This window comes from Onychomys torridus, chromosome 13 (assembly GCF_903995425.1).
Source record: "Onychomys torridus chromosome 13, mOncTor1.1, whole genome shotgun sequence".
Classification (NCBI taxonomy): domain Eukaryota; kingdom Metazoa; phylum Chordata; class Mammalia; order Rodentia; family Cricetidae; genus Onychomys; species Onychomys torridus.
The window spans coordinates 28,217,250-28,236,377 of NC_050455.1; the positions used below are offsets into that span (position 1 = coordinate 28,217,250).

At 45.3% G+C, this 19,128-nt stretch overlaps 1 long non-coding RNA gene across 1 annotated transcript in view; it reads left to right on the forward strand.

The window, feature by feature from the left end:
• LOC118594613 overlaps positions 1–11,605 on the forward strand; it is a 200,629-nt gene extending 189,024 nt beyond the window's left edge. Inside the window, exons 6-7 of the long non-coding RNA XR_004946390.1 lie at positions 10,487–10,529; positions 11,469–11,605. This is a non-coding gene — a long non-coding RNA (uncharacterized LOC118594613). The remainder of the gene's footprint in view (positions 1–10,486; positions 10,530–11,468) is intronic.
• Positions 11,606–19,128: the final 7,523 nt, after the last annotated feature.

Consider the following 19,128-nt stretch of genomic DNA (forward strand, 5'->3'; position numbering starts at 1 on the left):
GAGAGAGAGAGAGAGAGAGAGAGAGAGAGAGGAGAGAGAGTGTCAGATAGTCTTCCGAGTCTTATGCTTCAAAGTAGTTGTTCCAAGCTCATTAGTGACTCCATAGCTTTGACTACGTGACACAATTTCCCAGTAGTAGAATGTTTACCTAGTGTACATGAGGCCTTGGATTCAATCTGCATCACCCCAACCAACCAACCAACCAACCAACCAACCAACCAACCAAACCTCAGAGTGCTACTACTGTCTTTGTTCATGAACTCAAGGCTGAAGAGTTGGTTGGAAGTAATGGCATAGGATGAATGGGCATGAGTGTCTTACAGGGATGGAGGAAGCCAGTGCTCAAGGTTTGAAGCTCAAGGCTTAGCAGATGAACACATACTGAAGAATGAGGCAAGCCAATGCCCAAACTCAATTTTAGTCTCTAAATAGTAAGCTGGAACCATGGGACATCTTTATCTAGGGGCTCTCGGCTAGTGGGTAGAAAAGAAGTAACATATCCCTTCTCTTACTTTCTCATGTTAGCAGTACATTCCAGGAACCTGTCACCTGCCTGGCTTAATCCCTTCCTTCCTTCCTTCCTTCCTTCCTTCCTTCCTTCCTTCCTTCTTTCCTTCCTTCCTCCCTCCCTCATTTCCTCCCTCCCCCCTCTCTCCCTCCCCATGATATTCCCTCCTATGCTACAAGAAAGCTTTTTAGGGCGCAACCAGCTGGTGTTTACTTTTTAGACAGGGATTCCGGGGTCTCGGCTTGGAGCAGAGGTAGTGGATGTCGAAGACGGTAAAGCAACAGGAACATAATGGGGTTTTGTGAAGCTAAGTAGGGAAAGCAGAGAAGATTGGATTTCTGGTTCACCCCTGACCACGGGCGCCTTCTGTTTTTAAAATAGACGAGCTTCATCCTTCCCAAAGCGGGGGCCAAAGATGGGAACTCAGAATGAGAAGTCCCAACTGGGGAAATGAAGCCGCGAGCTCATTGCTGAAAAATACCGACTGTTTCTTTTTTTAAGTTAATATTCCAAATTTCTTATGAAAGTCAACTTAAGACATCCAGGACACAGGAAACAAGGCAAGAGGCCACAGCCAGCTGCCTCAGAGGACTCGGGACACTTTCTTAATAACATCCAGATGGTTCCACAGAAATTGTTAACATCTTGGGGAAAAAAAATCAGCTGCAGAAGAAATGAGATTCAAGTGGTTTAGGAAGGACAGCCTGGGGAGAGTCCCCCAGGGATGGAGAGCAGTTCTGAAATATAACCCACTGTGGTGGGATTACTGCTTCCTGTAGCAGGGAGGTGAGAAGGTGCAGGTCAACTGGCTGGTCCTAGAGCCTTCTGACTGGTAAGGGTAGCCCATAGGAACCGACCTGCTCAGGTTCCAGTCACTAGTTGGGGTTTGTAGCAGCCTTTTAGGCTCTATTACAGTTACTGGTCTTGCTTTACAGAGAACTACTTCCCAGTCTGCTGGCTCGGCGAGGTTCCATGGGCACAGAGCTCAGAGCCAATTGGTTTTAAGCACGTATGGACATATTTCATCTTGGGGAAAAATATTACAAATACGGGATATTTATAAATATAATGTTTTGTGAAATAATATATTTTCCAGTGTATGAAAATAAACTTGCAGCTTTTAAATTAGTAACTGTCTAGATGCCAACAATGGCTAGCATTGTTTTTACTCAAATAGTTCTTACGTTTATTGTTCATTAAAGCTTTATTGCATGTGAAAACAATCTGTACCTTAGATTTTTCTCATTTCCCAAGGATTGCTTAGACATCAGTTCCTTGGAGCCAAATAAATTTGGAGGAGAGAATTTAAAAATTCTTCTGGGCCAGGACGTAGTTCAGTAGTAGAGAGCTTCCTAGAATTTGTGAAAACGTGGGTCCTATCTTTAGCACCTCACATTACAGTTGCAATTGAAATCCTTCCGTAATTTTGTTGGAGGAAACAGGGTTTCTCTACAAGGAATGGGAGAGCTTTGTAAAATGTTTGCATTAAGTGGAGAAAGCTAGAAGCCCTGGGAGGGAAGGAAGGAGGGAGGATATGGCGGTCTCACCACAGTCCTGGATTTCTGTGGTGTGTCTCTTCTCCTCCTCCCAGGCCTTCCCACAGGAAGAGGAAATGACTTGCTTGTGGAATGTAACTGTGTGCACGCAATTCCCTTTGTTCCAACCAAAAATGGAGGCAAGGGAAGTAAAATCCACAGATTCACGACTTGGTCAGCCTTCAGTCACCCTGGGACTGGGTCATTCCCGGATGACATGCCTCTCACCCAGGCCACTTCAAAACCCCCAAGAGACAGCCTCCGCCTCCCCCATTTTGTCTCCATCCTAACAGAATCCTGCCCTGGGTCTGACTGTGACAGCAGATTCGGGTCTCTGAGGATGAGCTGGTGGCCTGCCTTGCAGTTTCCAGGTTCTAAACCAAGAAGCCCGAAGAGGCAGAGGAGGAACAGAAGGGATGTGCACATCTTGGAAGTTTTAGGCTGAAAGGCCTGGACTTTGAAAAATTGATGTGTAAAGGGGCAGAGAGGACACCTAATGCGGGAACCAGAATTTTATCCATTGAACAAGAGAGTCTGCTCTGGCAGGTTCTTAACCCGGTAAAGTCATCAGGAATCATTTCTTCCTTTTGGGAGAATATGGACATTTAAGCTTCGGATTTTTGAGATTCTGCTGAGTGACTCTGGTGGAATGCAGTGACTTTTTCCTTCCTTCCCAAACTGAAATCTGGGGAATTACTATTCCAAATGGATGCAGAGTCCTGCCAAGTGTATAGGAAACTGGAGTAACAGTGTGGGTTCCCACCACGAGGGGTAACAGAAGCTGAATCCCCTGTGATTTCCAGGCACATCTATTTTTATTTGAAGGGCCTCTGTGGTTTCATTCAGCTTTGTGAACCAAGGAATGCACATGGGATGTCCACCAGCTCCAACCAAATGAAGGCATGCTCCTCGTCAGTGGTTCCCTGAGACAGCCAGAGATTCAAGCATAAGTCAGAAAGAAGCACAGGCCTTTGGTTTTGAAGACCTGTGAGAATTCATCTGCTCATGTCTAATGAGAGCCTCCTGGATACACAGCAGAGGAAACTATTACATCCACGTGCAGCAGACAGTCCTCTCCCCAATCTGGTGTCTCCACACCCTGGTACTGGGAAGTCAAGCTAGGGCTGCATGTATGCTAACCACGGGCTCTACAATTGAGCTCCACCCTCAGCCCCAGATATTATCTTTAATGTATAGCTCATCATTTAGGGCTGGAGACATCGTTCATTTGGTAAAGTGCTTGCCACACTGAAGATCTATATTCAGTCCCCAGCAACCATATAAAAGGCTGGGTGTGACTGTGTACATCTATAATTCCAGCTCTGGAGAGGCAGAGGCCGTGGGTCCCTGGGGCTTGCTGGCTAGCCAATCTAGCAGGATCTGTGAACTCCAGGTTTAGTTAGAGGATGTCTCAAAGAATAAGGTAGAGACCAATAGAGGAAGACACTGGACGCCAACTTCTATCATACACATGCGCACATGTACTAATGTATATACAATGCACATGCAAAAAGCCTGTGATTTACTATGTCATAAGTTAGCTCATCTAAGATACACAACTTGTAATAATATATAAAGATGGAAGTATGTGTATTTGATACAGAATGCAAGACTTGGCAGGTGGGATGGGGAAGGGCAAGAGACTCAGAAGTCCCTGTGTACAAAGCAGGTGGACTTTCCTTGGCAGTTTTCATTAAGCTTTCTTGAAAATACATGTTCTTAGTAACTCTTTGAAATTATCTTGTTCGTTTATTTATTTCCTTACAGAACTTCTGCTTTAACTTCCCTCTCTACCCCTCTTCTTGGTAACTGTTTGTCTTGATTCCCTATCTCCAGAACTGGAATGGTGCCCAAGATGTAGTAGATACTTAAGGTATCTACTAATGTATCTAATTAAGTAGATACTTAACTGATGGCTTTCTCTCTGCATTCATCCAACAAATAAGGGGTTTGCAAAACACTCTTGCCTTTTTCTCTTTCTTGTCATCTCCCCCTAACCCCCCATGCTGGAGATCAAACCTAGGGCTATCTATATACATGTCAAGCAAGATTCTCTGCCACTAAAATATATCCCTGCACCTTAGGTTTCTGTGACAACGTCTCCATGTGTTAGCTCGGGCTAGTATTTACCAATTGTGTGGCCCAGACTGGGCTCGAACTCCTGATCCTCCAGTGCACACCCTACTCCCTTCACCCACGGTTCTTTTTCTTTCCTTAACATTTTTTTTTTTTTACAATTATATTTATTTATTGGGGGTATGGCAAACCTGTCATGGTATACCTGTGGAGACTAGAAAACAGCCTGTGAGAGCTTGTTTTCTCCTTCTATCTTGTGGGTCCCAGGGTTCCAACTCAGGTCATCAGGTTGGGTGCCAAGCACCTTTAGCCTCTGAGCTTGCTTCACAGCCCCACAGCTGGTTTTCAGGAGGTCGGTTATGAAAAAGACATTGCACATATCCTCATAGGTGACTTGGTTTTCCATTGCTGTAGCTGTTTGTTTTGCTGTAAGCTGCACATTAACTGGGCCACATTACAACATTATTCATTTTTAAAATATTTGTCTGCTCTGTACCAGGCATAGTTCTCAAGTGAAAAAAAAAATGCTGTAACCGTGGATCTTACATTCCAGTGGAGAGGGACAGACTGGAAAAAGGAAATGCACTCTCTATCAAGTGGAGTAAAGTCCTAGGAAGGAAAGCAGGGTGAAGGGTCCAGGGGGGGTTCTGCTGAAGGAAGTCTGGGGAGAACTTCAGTGTGGGGCTGTCCTTGCAAGGCTGCAGACAGGGGCCATAACTCAATACACAGCCCTAAGCACATTGCCTAGTTGGCCCTGGCAGGAAGGTAGAGGTGAAGCCAGCAAGCAGAGTGTGTGTAGGGGTGTGGGGGGTGTGGGGGCACATGGGGGCCTGTGGGGGGATAGTGGGTCAGAGAGGTGGGACAAGTGAGACCCAGTGCTTTGGCTTTTACTCCTTGTGAAATGAGGAGGTCTTTGAGGTGTTCAGACTGAGCATTTCACAGACATCGGCCATTGAGGGAGCCAGAGAGAAGGTGGGAGCAGAAGGCCTGTGGAAAAGGTGTAAGAAGAGTGGGTGACGGAGCGTGTTGGAACTTTCCCCATGCTGTGGGGAGAGCCCACGTAGGCCGATGCATAGAGAAGATGCTTGTGATCTTCACTGGCAAGGACAACCACCGCACTAGCCAAGGTCCAAGAGGGGAGGGCCAGGTGGGGTCAAGGTCAAATGATAAAGATGCTGAGCCCCAGTGACCATGGCCCCTCCAGCCGGAAACACGTGTGTTGTGCTGTGTGATTCCCAGGGAAATCTGCCAGCGAGCTTGGAGATCCCACTGCTGAGTCATCTGCAAGGGCCTTGTTTAGTCTATTGCCTTCTTGCTAATGTTTTTCTTCCCCTTTATTTCTGTACCCTTTGCTATTTATTGATCAAAGAACCATAAAGTGTCCCCCCCTTTTTTAACAAGACAAGAGAGGACAACATGAAGGTTTAACTTTAGAGTTTAAACGTTTGGCTTTTTACTGCTGACTGGCGGGTCTGCAGGCAAGGAAACATAAAAGAATCCCCTCCTCCATATGCCCAAGGGACAACCCTCAATGTCTAGGAAGGCTGTCAAAAAATGCTAGCCTCAGCCTGGGCAGGACAGGCCCAAGTCCCCTTTGCTGAGATATTATAAGCACCCGGTCTGGTGGCTCTAAAGGCTGGTTCCAGGCTGGACCTGGACAGAGAGCCACTGTCTGCTTGGGAGCAGAGTCTCAGACCTTCCTAACCTCGGGGAGTTCTGCAGTCCCAGTTCCTTTATGACTGTCAACTCTTCCTTGGCAGCCCCCAGGGACCCAGTATAATCAGTTGGCAAATTCCTTTTGCAAGGAACCTAAGTCTGAAGCCCCGTGGGCTTTTCCCATAGCATAAATAGCATGCTATTCCCGTGCATATTGTCTCATTCACAGGAAATAGTGTGTGAATGACATCACAGACTAGCTCGACTATATCCCGTTGACGTTTATTATGGAGCCATTGTGGGAATGGCATGGTTCCTGTCCCACATAGTTAGTATATCCTACCTATTATGTTCAAGATTCTAGAGCCAGTGTCCATGTGGGAAGAGCACCGGGGAAAATTCCAGGATGTCACACTATTTTCAATGTCAGTGTTTTAGCAAAACTCTAAATTATTCCTGGGCTCATTAACATCTATGATGAACCAGGATGCTCTTCCGACCTCTGCCATCTGCAGAGGAGGTGGGATGACAAGCTAATCTTTAGAAAGCTGGTTAGTGGGGAAGAAGATGGGTCTGTAAGATCCATATTATAGAGAACCAGTACTCCCCTATTCCCTCTGGAATAATAACAGGACTCCCATGCTGGTCCTGTATTAAGACCTGGTATTAAGACTGCATTTCTCAGCTTCTCTAGCAGCTAGGTAGGCTGAGACTGGTTTCTGACCAATGCAAGTAGATGAACTTGCCTAGTAGCAGCCCCCTATGAAGAGACCTTGAGTATATACTTTGGTCCTCCTCTGTCCCGATGTCTGAAATCCAGACATCCCTTTTCAGTTGAATTTATGAATGATGGAGTACATAGAGATTGGATGGAGTCATCATACCAACTGTTACCAAGGCCTTTCATACAAGAAGGAAAGGAACATTTATTCGTTTTGCTTCATTTGAGGGTTGCAAGTCTTCACGGATGACCCTAACCCCAGCTACCACAGCGGGCTAACTTGTCATCGAGGGCACAACACTTAGTTGACCCAAGATCCTGTAGCTTCTTCAAGGAAGTCTGTTGTCGCCTGTACCAATTGAAGGGTGAAAGGGTGTTTCAATAGCTAATGTGACCTGAACCTACAAGTTCCTTCCGCCCCAGGGACTTGTCCCTGCTCACATCACTGTCCTCCACACTTGTGTTTCTGTCTCTTGGAAGCTAGACAAAGCTAGACAAGGATGAATGGATGCAACAGTCTCTTAATGACAGCTGAGGGAGGTGCCTTCCACTTCTGGAGGCTGGTTTGTGTTATTACAGAAGTAAAATGGGTAGAAGATTCCAGATTCCAGGATGTCTGCTGGAAAATCTTCGTGTGTGTAGAGCCCTCCTTCAAAACACATTCCATTTATATAACATTTATCATCTAAGGAAAATCACAGTATATCATATAAATCAGAGTATGCTACATATTTTAACATCTTTGGTTGGGGGTGTGTGGCTCAATGGTAGAGCATTTGCCTAGCATGTATAAGACTGTGTTTCATCTCTAGCACCACAAATATATATTTTACACTTTGCTTTGAGACAAGGGCTTGCTGTGGACCTATAACTCACTAAGTAGACCAGGCAGGCCCTGAACTTTCAATGACCCTCCTTCTACCTCTTTAGCTCTGGAATAACGGGTGTATACCACCACACTCCATTGATTCTTAATTTTAATTGTAATTGTAACTATCCTTCTAAAATAGTATAAATGTGCTGACTGCATTACTTTGTGAGTGTATAGTATACCATTGTGTGGTAGCTGCACCAAAATGTATTTAACCGCTTTCCCATCAGTAGACATTTGCTGGCAGTTTTGTTGCTAGAAACATCGCTGCAACAGATGCATCTTACGCTCTAGGCAGCTGCCAGGGCACACGTAGGAGGCAGGCACATGGCTGGATTTTCTAGTATGTGAACATCAAACTATAGAAGCAGTGCCTTCTGAATTGACTCCTTGGGCAGCACAGCCAAAGCTGCTTTGAACTCACATTCCCAGGTAGACCACAACTAGACATTTCCTTTCCTTCTTGCTCACATTTCTTTGGTTATTTGAGTTTTTGTTCAGAAAGAACAGAACACTTTACCTTTCAGAAGACAAGTGAGAGAGAGGCGGGTGGTCATCTTCTGTGGTTTTATGGTGTGTGTGCGTTTTGGGCAAAAGTTCCATCTTACTGTTGCAAAGATAGTCATGATTATTTGGCAGCTAAGATATGGACAGAAAGTAAGTAGTCTTGAGAAACGGGACGTGTAGCTGAGGCTCTTAGGGGGAAGAAGCATCAGGAATGTACAAAGAGAGGACAGACCACTCTTCAGGACACACCATGGAGTCTAGGGAGAGTGCAGACTTGGAGAAAGTAAAAAGTTAGGGCTTACTCAAAGCCTGTGCTCTCTACCCTGTAGCTCTGAATTGAAAAAAAAAAAAAAAAAAAAGCAAACTACATACACACATACAGAAACAATGGCTGCAGGACATGCTTTGGGACTGGTATAGATGATGGAGGGTTTCCCACACTGCTGCCAAGGCCCAGCATCCTCATCTGAAGTCTGTGTTTGTGTCCTCTTTACATCTGCTCTGCTGCCATTTTTGGGCTCCCAAGACCCCTGCCTGCTGCCCATCTAGATTAGAAGAGAAGCCCTTTGTAACAGAGGAGGTTCATGCAAGTGGCATGTTGTTTGCTGGGCTACAAGGGTTGCCTGGGAGCCCTGGCTCTAGCTAGCCTCATTCAGGTGACAGGCACTGCCAGGCTTTCCTGGAGCATCTATCTTGGAAGGAGGTAGCACCCTCTCCTGGGCTCAATCCAAATGTTTTCTGTGTGTCCTGAAGCCATCTAGGATAACTACCAGTATTTATTTGTCTTTCTCTAGCAAGCCCTGCCCCATCACTGCCCCCTTCTGGCCCCTTCTATATTTTATTTGAATGCCTTACTGGACTGTTGGTGAATTCAACGTGGGAGACTCTAAGGAAGAGCTGTATGGAATCAAGAACTTATTTGAATACTGTGTTGAAGACACAGGGTAGGGTTGTGATTATTAAAAAGCAGTAAGATCTCGTGATCACTATAGTAGGAAACATGAAGAAAGAATACCTCGTTGTACATGAAATACTGTTTCAAACTATTTTCACTGCAGGGGTTGATGGGAATCTCTATATTTGGCAAAGATCCTGGGGCACAGAGGTGGTGCCCATTACCCAGAAGCCTTTTCATGTAGCAACAGACATTGGAAAGAAGTTGCCTAAGGAATAAAAGGGTGTACTCACTCCCCAGAAGTCTCTGGAAAGAAGTACCAGAAGGTTCTTTTATGGTTCCAGTTAACAGAAACTGCGTATCTTCAGCCTTTAGGATTTCCTTCCAACTCCAGCCACCTCGGTGTTCTTCACTCACCAGGCATTTGTTTCTCAATGACATTTACAAAACGGAAGACTTATGGCTCCTCATCAGTTCTACTCACAGCTCCAGTTTCATCAAAACATTTCCTGTAACGGGCACATAGACACCCGCTTTCTTTAACCCTCTGTTTCTAAGGACTGCATGAGCACTTGTTCTTGAGTAATTGTGTTGATTTTGGTTGTTCACATTGTAGTATAACAACAATAAAAATACAGTAATAGCTGTCACTCAGTCTTTATCCGAAACTAGACACCTAGCAACTATATATTATTCTGATAGATATCTGAGTTAATCTGAATCTCTCTCTCTCTCTCTCTGTGCTAAGTTTTCTAGATGAGGAAATTAAGATTCAGAGGTGTCAAGTAACACACCAACATTACAGACAGAATCTGAGCTGGGAACTCTAGCTCTGGAGGTCTTGTGTATATTGCCTGTCTTACTCACAAGTCTTTAGTGAATGTGCAATAATTGAGTGGCTAAGGAGATCACCTACGCTTATAAAAATCTAGCAGAGAGCATTACATTAGCAGATGGAGTTCCTTGAATGAGAGTCAAGTGAGCTGGGGATATGACAGACAGGGTAAGTAGAAGCCCTGTGTTCTCCACATCTTGGGAGAACCCCACAAAGGGAAGAGGACTGGAAAACAGGTGTGCTTCTGAGAGCAAAGCAGGGCTGACTGTTCTGATGCTCCTGCCATCTAGGCAGGGCACTAAAGTCTGGTCCACACTGTGTCATTTGCTCCTCACGACAGCCCCTCCTTACAGAGTTGCCTCAGAATTGTGAAGTAACTTGTCAAAGCCTCACGGATAGTGCTCAATAGTCAAAATACTGGAGCCTCTCAGGTGCCCCCAGGACCTTCAGATTCTCTTCTGGGCCTCTGAACATATATTCTCCTGCCACACAGAGGATCCCCCGGCTAGGGGGTGTGGGGCAGAGGAAGGGTAAGATCTCACTAGGACTGTGTCAAATGTACAGCTGGAAATACTCCTGATCCTGAAAGTTGGAGGGAATGTGTCTGCCCGAGGCAAACCCAAAAGTAGTCGTGCCAAGGTCCAGGAGAGGCTTGCAGGTGGATCTAGAATATAAGCCTGTATCTCAGATCTCCCAGTGATCTTCGAGAGCAGGGGTGGGTCTCGTAGGGTTCACAGACAAGGTGAAAAGAGTTCCTGATTTGGGACGACAGCAGGCTGCTCAGGAAGCCTTTCCCTTAGGATCCAAACAAAAGGGACACTGGGAGTGTGAGGCTTTGGAGACAGAACATCTCGGTTCTAATTCTTGCTCTTCCACCTCTAGCTGCTCATCTCTCTGGGCCTGGGCATACTGCAGAATTTTGCAGGTGAGCACCCAGCTGGGTAAGCAATGATGGGGGTTGGGGGTGGTGGGGCGGCTATGGTAATAACACCACCAACCACAGGTCCAGCTGGACCAGGGCTGCAGGGGGCGTTTCTAAAGGCGTCATGGAACTGCTTCCTGCAGCATGTGAGCGTAAAATCTATAGTCCCAAGCTGAACCCCAAAGCAGAGGGACCAACACCTGGCACCAAATAGAATTTCCTCTCGCAGCTCATTGCTGCCCGAGGCAGCCCCTAATTTCCAGAGCCCTTCTCCTCCACTGACACGTAATTGTCAGATTGTTTTATGAGCGCAGCTTCCTGCCCCCTTCCGGCCTGCGTCCCAAATGTGCTTCTCCCTTCTCCTCGTCCTTAATCAAGGCTTCCTGCCCGCAGCCCCAGGCGGGCGATTTCCTAAATCACTCGCAATTGGCTTCCAGCGCCCCGGGTGGGCTCTGGCTGCCAACATCCTGACCCCCAGGTCCCTGCCTCTGTTTGATGCCCCCTCCCCCTACCCAGGCTGTCCCCTCCTCCCTCCCTTGCTGCTGGTGCACCTAAGGTCAGGAAGAGAGTGGGACCCGAGTTCAAGGCTCTGTTGTTACCCCTTCCATGCCCAAACCAGGCCTGTTTCAGACTTGTTCTCAAATACTCCTCTCAGAGACTCTTAATTTCGTTGGATATCTCTCCCCTTCTCTCTCCTCCCTCTCCCGTCTCTCCCTCTCTTCTCTCTCCTTCAAAAGCTGATTCTCAGGAGGAAGTGCTAAATTCTAACGTTCTGAGTTTAATTTTCCTCATTTGAGGAATTTCCGAGGAAGCAGCCTGTGGCTTTTTATACTTTAACTATACTTTTTTATTACTAAAGAAATTCACAATCACAGTAAAAATTTCAAACAAGATCGTTTCCAGATGGAAACCACAGTAACAGCATTTTGTGTATTTTTCCAGGAAGGTCCTGTGAGCAGACCAGCATTCCACTGTAGCTCTTTTCTTTTTTTAGACTGGATTTCAATATGTTGACAACGCTGATCTCCAAGTCTCAGAGATCCACCTGCTTCCACCTCCCAAATGCTGTTTAAAGGCCTGTACCACCAAGACCCCCCCTTTTTTTTTACACAAATAAAGCATCTTTCTATGTACCTTTTTCTACAGCGTGATGTTTTTCCTTTAGCACATCTGAGAAGTTGCCATATCAATAAATTTAGATTTATGTAAAAATTAGTCTTTAGTATTTTATTGTGTGAATATACTAATGTATTTAACCAACTCACTATTAATAAAAATTTTATGTTTGTTAGTTATTTTGGCGCTCTTACCCCCGCGAGGAACACGTTCCGAACACGACAAATCCATAGAAGAGCTGTTTATTAATATAGGATAGAGGATAGAGGTGACAGGCCTGTGGGAAACACACACACGTGGTCAAGAGAAAAGGAAGAGAGAAGAGAAGAGAATAGACCAGTGCAAAATGGCGCCGGCTTTTTAAAGAGTGGGCTGCGCATGTGTACAGGAACGCATGTGGCTACTCCACGCATGCGCATAGATTACGTGGCCGCGCGCTTTATGCAACCATGCAAAGCCACAGAGTCCTAGTCACGAGATGTTTTGACCTGGAAATGGCTATTTTGAACAGGAAATAACTAGGCGGTCCCAACCGTGTGGGCATGTTGTGACTTCCTATCAATGTTTGCTTTATTGCAAACATTGCTCATAGTGTCTGACATTAATGTGTAAGTCCTGTATTTTTATGATAGCTTCCCTTCTGAAATTAAAGTGGCTGGACGGTCAAAATTTTGAGAGAAAACAAATAGTGCCTCAGAAAGGCTATTCCACCTCAGACTCCAGTAAGAGTGCCTGGCTGCTGGCCCTGTCACAAACACGTGCGCCACCAATCTTTACCAGCCTTATGACAGCTTTGATATTTAAATTAGTATTTCCTTAAGATGGAAATATTAACTTCCAACCTTTTCTCTCTTCCCTCCTTTTTTTGTGTGTGTGTGTGTGTGTGGGGAACAGCAGGCTGGGTGGTAACCAGGGTACCACTTGCCTCAGGGGTCCAACCTTCCTAAATAATAATGACTTTTTTCTCTTAAGAATTTCTTGCACAAGTAAGTTTGGTCACCTTATGTGGAGGCTCACAGAGGTTTCCTAGTGAGAGCTGAGCTTGCTTGACCCAGCAGAGCTGTGTTAGAGGATGGACTGACCACGTGCATGGTTACCAGGTGATTGGAAGGGTCTGCACTTGGCTGAGCTAGGGGGAGGTCTTTGGCTCCACCCCTTGGCATTCCTATAATAGCCCTTTAGAAGAGACAGGAGGGGCCGGTGGATATTGACCCAGGCCCTCCCGAGGCTGTCCTGTGTTTCTGTTTCTCTCCTCTCTACCCTTCTATCTAAATCTCTTATCCCTCTCTCCTCAAGAATAACCTGGGGTAAGATGTGGGAGCAGGTCTCCCAGCTGGGCTCCCACAATTTTAAAAATGATAATTTTGTCTGCATCTTACTGATTTGAAAATCCCTTTGCCCCCACCACCCCCATGGCCCCTCGGTCCCCATGACCCCCATTGTCCCTACGGCCCCACTGTCCCCATGGCCCCCACTGCCCCCACTTTCAAGTATGTTTATATTCCCTTCTGTAAGCTAAGTTTTTCTTTTCATCGTTAGTTAACTTTTTTTTTTTTTTTTTTTTTTTTTTAACATTTAAGTCCTGAATCTGTCTGGGCATGGTAGTACACATCTATAATCCCAGCACTTGAGAGAGACATACAAGATTGTTTGAGGCCAGTCCATCCTGCATAGTGAGCTCCAGGCCAGACAGGGCTACAAAGTGAGAATCTATCTCAAAGGTTCTTTCTGAGAAATGCCCCCCTTCATCTCATGTAAATTCCCAGAGCCACCAGTCAAAGGATAGTTGTGAGTTACCATGCTCATTTTATTGAAATGAAGCTCCATGCTTGGTCATTGGTTCCCATAAGTGGCAGGGTTAGACTGTGTTTAGCTGTTTATACTCAGAAGTTGTGGTGACCATTGTGGTCACCTACCCAGCAGCAACCCTTCTGTTGGGAGTGCTGGTTTTGTATGGGGTGAGAATACCCAGTCTAAGGCAGCTGCTCACCCCTTGTCTTGCTCAAGTTCCCCTCTCACACTGTCCTTTGCAGCAAGGGCCTTGCGTTAGTTTGGGGCTGCGGTAACTGACCTCGGACTGGTGGAGAGTATGCAGAAATGAGTTTTCTTTCGATTCTGGAGGCTGAAAATCCATGATCAAGGCGTCTTTGTCAGTTTCTCATGAGACCACACTCTGACTTCTAGACAGCCACCCTCTTACTGTCTTCGCAGGGACTGTTCTCTGTTCATGCGTATCTCTGGTATTTTTCTTCTAATTAAAGGACAACAAACATATTGGATTAGGTCCTGTTCTGGTTAGTTTTTGTCAACTTGACACAAACTGGAGTTACCTAGGAAGAGGGACTATCATCCGAGGAATGGCCACCATCAGTTAGCCTGCAGGTATATCTGTGGTCCATTTCCTACATTAAAACGATCAGTGTGTGAGGGTGGAGCCCACTACGCCCACATCTGGGCTGGTGTTCCTGGGATATATAAGAAATCAGGCAGAGCAAGCTTGGGGGAGCAAGCCAGTAAGCAGCACCCCTCCAAGGCTTCTGCATCAGCTCCTGCCGTCGCTTTCCTGGATGATGAACTGTAACCTGGAAGATGGAATAGGTTCTTTCCTCCCTGTTAGTTTTGGTCAGTGTTTTATCACAGCAACAGAGAAGCAAACTAGGAAAGGGCCCATCCTCATAACCTTGTGTGAATCTCTTTAAAGGCCCTGAAAGCAAATGCAGTCTCTAGGCTTAGCGGTGAGATCCTTAGAGAGTTCATGAGGAACAGTGGCCCAGAGCAGAGATGGAGCCTAGTTTGGTCACCCAGTTCTGAGCTGGACTTTTTTTTCACATCAGCAGGCCCCTGTGATGAAAGAGCTTTTGTCTTCATGGCTGCATTTTAGCTTCCAGGAATGATGAGGCCCAAGCTGCCCTAGTTATCTTGTGATCTGAAGCAAATGTCTATCAGTGTAAGAAGGCTTTTTGCCAGGCACGATTACACCCCTGGCCTTCAGTAAAGGGATGAGCTCCTGAATGAATCCTGAAACTCTCCAATTTCAGACTTCTTGTAAAGAATACTGTCTTGGGGCTGGAGAGATGGCTCAGCAGTTAAGAGCACTGGCTGCTCTTCCAGAGATCCTGGGTCCAATTCCCAGCATCCACATGGCTGCCCAAAATTGTCCGTAACTCCAGTTCCCGGGGATCCAATGCCCTCTTCTGGTCTCCTGGGACACCAAGCACACACGTGGTGTAAAGACATATATGCAGGCAAAACACTAGTACACATAAAATAAAAATAAATAAAAACAAACAAATATCTTCTTGGGCTGGTGATCTTGCTTAGCATATGGCTTAACAATAAAGGCAACCTGGGTTCAATCCCAGGGACCCACATGATAGAAGGAAACTCCATGGGTTGTCCTCTGACTTCCACACATGCTCAATGGTACAGATGTGTGCATGTGCACACACACAGATAAATATTTTAAAAGAATAAATGTTTTGGGTTGAGGCTATAGCTCAGTGGTGGAACATTTGCCTTGCATATGTGAGATCTTGGGTTGGACACACACACACACACACACACACACACTTTGGGGTGGGGGGATACATGTCTTTATATTTTTTGATGCTATTTTTCATAGTTGTTATGACAGTGTTTATAGTAGTTTGCTGTTGTTGTTGCCTGTGATTGAGAGCATTTCCAGCCACTGTGGAACTTATTTCTTCACTGACTCTCAGAGAGCGCATGGATGGTCTGTCTCATGTTATTTTTATTTATTTATCTATCTATTTATTTATTTATTTATTTATTTATTTTTTGAGACATGGATTATAGGTCCTGAGTACTGGGACTGCAGGCATGATCCACCATGCCCAGTGTATGTGATGCTGAAGAGCAAGCCTAGGGCCAGGTGTATGCTAAGATCGTACTAACTCAGCCTGACCCTTGTGAACTATAAGACACTTGGGATGAGGATCGCTTGGTGCTTAAGAGCATGGACTACTCTTGTAGAGGACTTGAGTTCTGGTTTGCAACATTCACCTAGGGTGGCTCACAAATTCCTGGAACTCCAGCTTCAGGGTGAACCCCCCAACCTTCCCCTCCCAATCACACCCCCTTCCCCTTTAAAATAAAGACAACAGGATGCCATTGAAACCTGTCTAGCCCCCACAGCCTTCTAGGGACCATGAGCCCAGACCACATCTCCAACCCACCCAAGTCCCTTTAACCTTTTCTGAGGAAGCTTCAAGGGTTCTCTGCCTGCTATGTGGAGCTCGGCTTTCAGCTTTCATATCTTTTTCTTCCTATAATCACTGCACAAAGTCCCAGAGGAAGCCATGGTTTCCACAATGGAAGATTGGATGAGCAAAACTGTATTTTTGTCTCGGAGTGAATTAGAGACTGGGTATACCAAGAGGGTTTGATTTTCTCTACTGTTTCTTTGTGTTCAAGGATTACATTTATCATTTACAACCACGAGAAAGGATGCTGGAACAACCCTCATCTCTCAGCCTCCGGAATGAGAGCCCTGACAGATTCACTCCTTCATGAGATGTTGTTTTATCCCCTATAGCGATAATGTCCACACTACCACCACCCGTGGATCAAAAAACAGAGACAAGAAACAGCGGGTCATTTGCCTCAGCAAAATGCCAAATGCCATTTATTGAAGAAGGGAGGAAACCTTAAATACAGGCTTACAGCACAATGGGAGAATCCTGGAGGGCAGAAGTTTGCTAGCGATGTTTACGATCTTGCATCTAAGCTGTTAACACCCAATATACAGGATACACAAACGAGGAACTTCCCTTAAGCATTCAGGAGGGTGGAGACCAGCAGGGAATCAGCATAGGGAGGACATCAAGGACAAGGTCAGCAAGCAAGGCAACAGCTACCCAAACTTGGGCCAGGGTCCTACAGGTCCCCCCCTTTTGCTAAAAAATGAGCTTCTGACTTAGGTTGCGTGGGACCTCAGCAGGTCACCTTACCTGTCATGGAGACACCTGCCCAGGCCCCACATGCGCTCTGTCTTAGGTTGGTGAGCACCCCCACAAGCATTACCCGTCTCTGAATACTCATTATCATACAGGCTCAACCACATGAGCTGTAGAGTTAACTGCTGCCAAAGATCTCAAAGTGGTGCTGGGCTTGCAATCTGTGTGTTCACACAAAAGACCAACAGAAATCCCACCCATAGCCAGTAGGCTAAAGGCAATTGAGCCATTCCCTTCCTTAATGAACTTTACTGCAAATTAGAGTCCTTGTAAGATGGTATCCCAAAAGCAAATGGAACTTGAGTTCATAAATTTATAACTTTCAAAGCCAATTGAAATTTATATAACTACTGAATTAAATTTGTCATGCTCAATAGAATGAAAGATTAATTAACTGTGGTAGCTACTTTTGCTGCCAGGGTCTCCACTGTGCTAGCTGTAGTAACTAGTTATGAAATGGCAATCCCAGAAGCAGTAGCAGAAGTGGCCGCCACCACTGTAATAGCAACAACAGCAGCAGTGATGTCAAATTCTCTTCTGGATCATGTGAGTATCATCTGTGTCTAACTGCCACTGTCCACTGGCATGGACACAGCTCCAGGAACCTGAACCACCAAGGCCCAATTTTCTTGATCCCAGCATGATTTAAGCTGGCAGCTCTGCAAAAGAACAACTAAGAACCATAAAGAAAAAATAGGCAGCTCATAAGGAGCAGAACTAATGGTCTCATAATGGCTACATTCAGGCTCACAAATTTTAAGGTATCTTCAAAAGGGGTTAGATGAATTTCAGGAGGCCAATAAATGTTGCACAGAGCTGTTCCCGAAAAGTAGGTACTACACCAGCTTGAAGAGGATTGGGAAATGTAAAAAGGCTTAGCTGTCATGCTACTGTTAACAAATGGAGGTCAGTGACCTTCAAGGTTATCCTTAATCTCCAAGGTGTCTGGGTGACAAGTTCTCAAACATACTTGAAAGAGCAGTTACCATACATTACCTTCTGAAGAATTCAACCACATGGCTACAGTTCCTAGGCTTATGTTAATGCTTGCCAAGACTGGCCATATTGGGCTCTCAATCCCTATTGGCATCAGAAAGGGAGAGTTTTTCACGAAGGCCCAATAGGTCTCTGCCATGTTGGGATTCGGCAGCAGCCATAGGGTGCACACAGTGCTCAGGAACCCAAAGAAGAACTTCATTGTCCTGCGGAAAGACACAAACAGAACCCTGGGCCCACACCAACACTGGATCGGGTCCCTTCCAAGTGCTAGTAGAAAGATCCTTCCATCGCACCAGAGGGTGATTTGCAATAGGAGCCCTCCAGTGCTTATCTGCAGCGGATACTCCAGCAGAATCCACCAATAAAAAATTTAAAATATATAAAACAAGGAAAAGAATAGAATGTGGAGAGGAGAGATGAGCCCCTAGCTCTCCCCTTTTTACTTTAGCAAAATGTGTTTTTAAGGTACGATGGCAGTGTTCTAATATAGCCTGTCTTTGAGGATTATAAGGAATACCAGTCTTATTAACAATAGAAAAATCTTGGCAGAATTTTGAAAATCCCGTACTGCTGTAGGCAGGACCATTATCAGCCTTTATGCATTTTGGCACTCCCATATAAGCAAAAGCATAAAGACAATGATTCATTGCATCTTTAACCTTTTCCCCTGAATGGGCAGAGGCAAAAATTAGAGAGGAATATGTATCAATAGACACATGGACATACTGTAATATTCCAAAGGACATCCATCTGCCACACAGGATTAGGTAAAACTCCTTGGGGATTAACTCCCAAATGAGGAACAGGTAAAAATTCAACACAAAGAGGACATGATTTAACTATCTAGATGGTTTGTTCCTGGGTTATGCCTATATGATGAAAAGATCCAGCATTAAGATGATAACATTGATGCAACTGAGTAGCCTTTTCAAAGGCAGAACAAATTAATATGACAGCCATTCGAGAAATGGCATCAGCCCTCTGATTACCTTTGCTTAGAGATTTAGGCAATTGAGTATGAGTTCTGATATGGCCCACATAAAGGTTATGTGGGACCATATAAGTCCTTGCACTTGCAATAAATATTCATGAATGGGAGAAATGGATGGTATGTAGGCTGTTGTCTCCAAAGGCATAATTGCATGTGCCACATATTGGCTATCAGTACATACTCATCAGAAAACATCTGTAAAGCAAGCAACAGTGCCTGTACCTCCATCTGGGCAGAAGTGCCTTGGACTTTCATTCTCTTCACTATGTTACCAGAAACTACTACAGCAAAACCACGTGATGTGCCATCAGTAAATACTACACGGGCCTGAGGAATAGGAGTCATCTGTACTATCCTGGGAAATACAACAGGATGCAATTTAAAAAAACTGACACACATCATTGGAGGGGTAGTGAGTATCAAACTGACCCTGCATGGAGCATGTCAGTATGGCCCAATCATTATCATTAGCTTGCAACCATGCTATTTGAGACTGGGTGTATGGGGTCACCACAATATC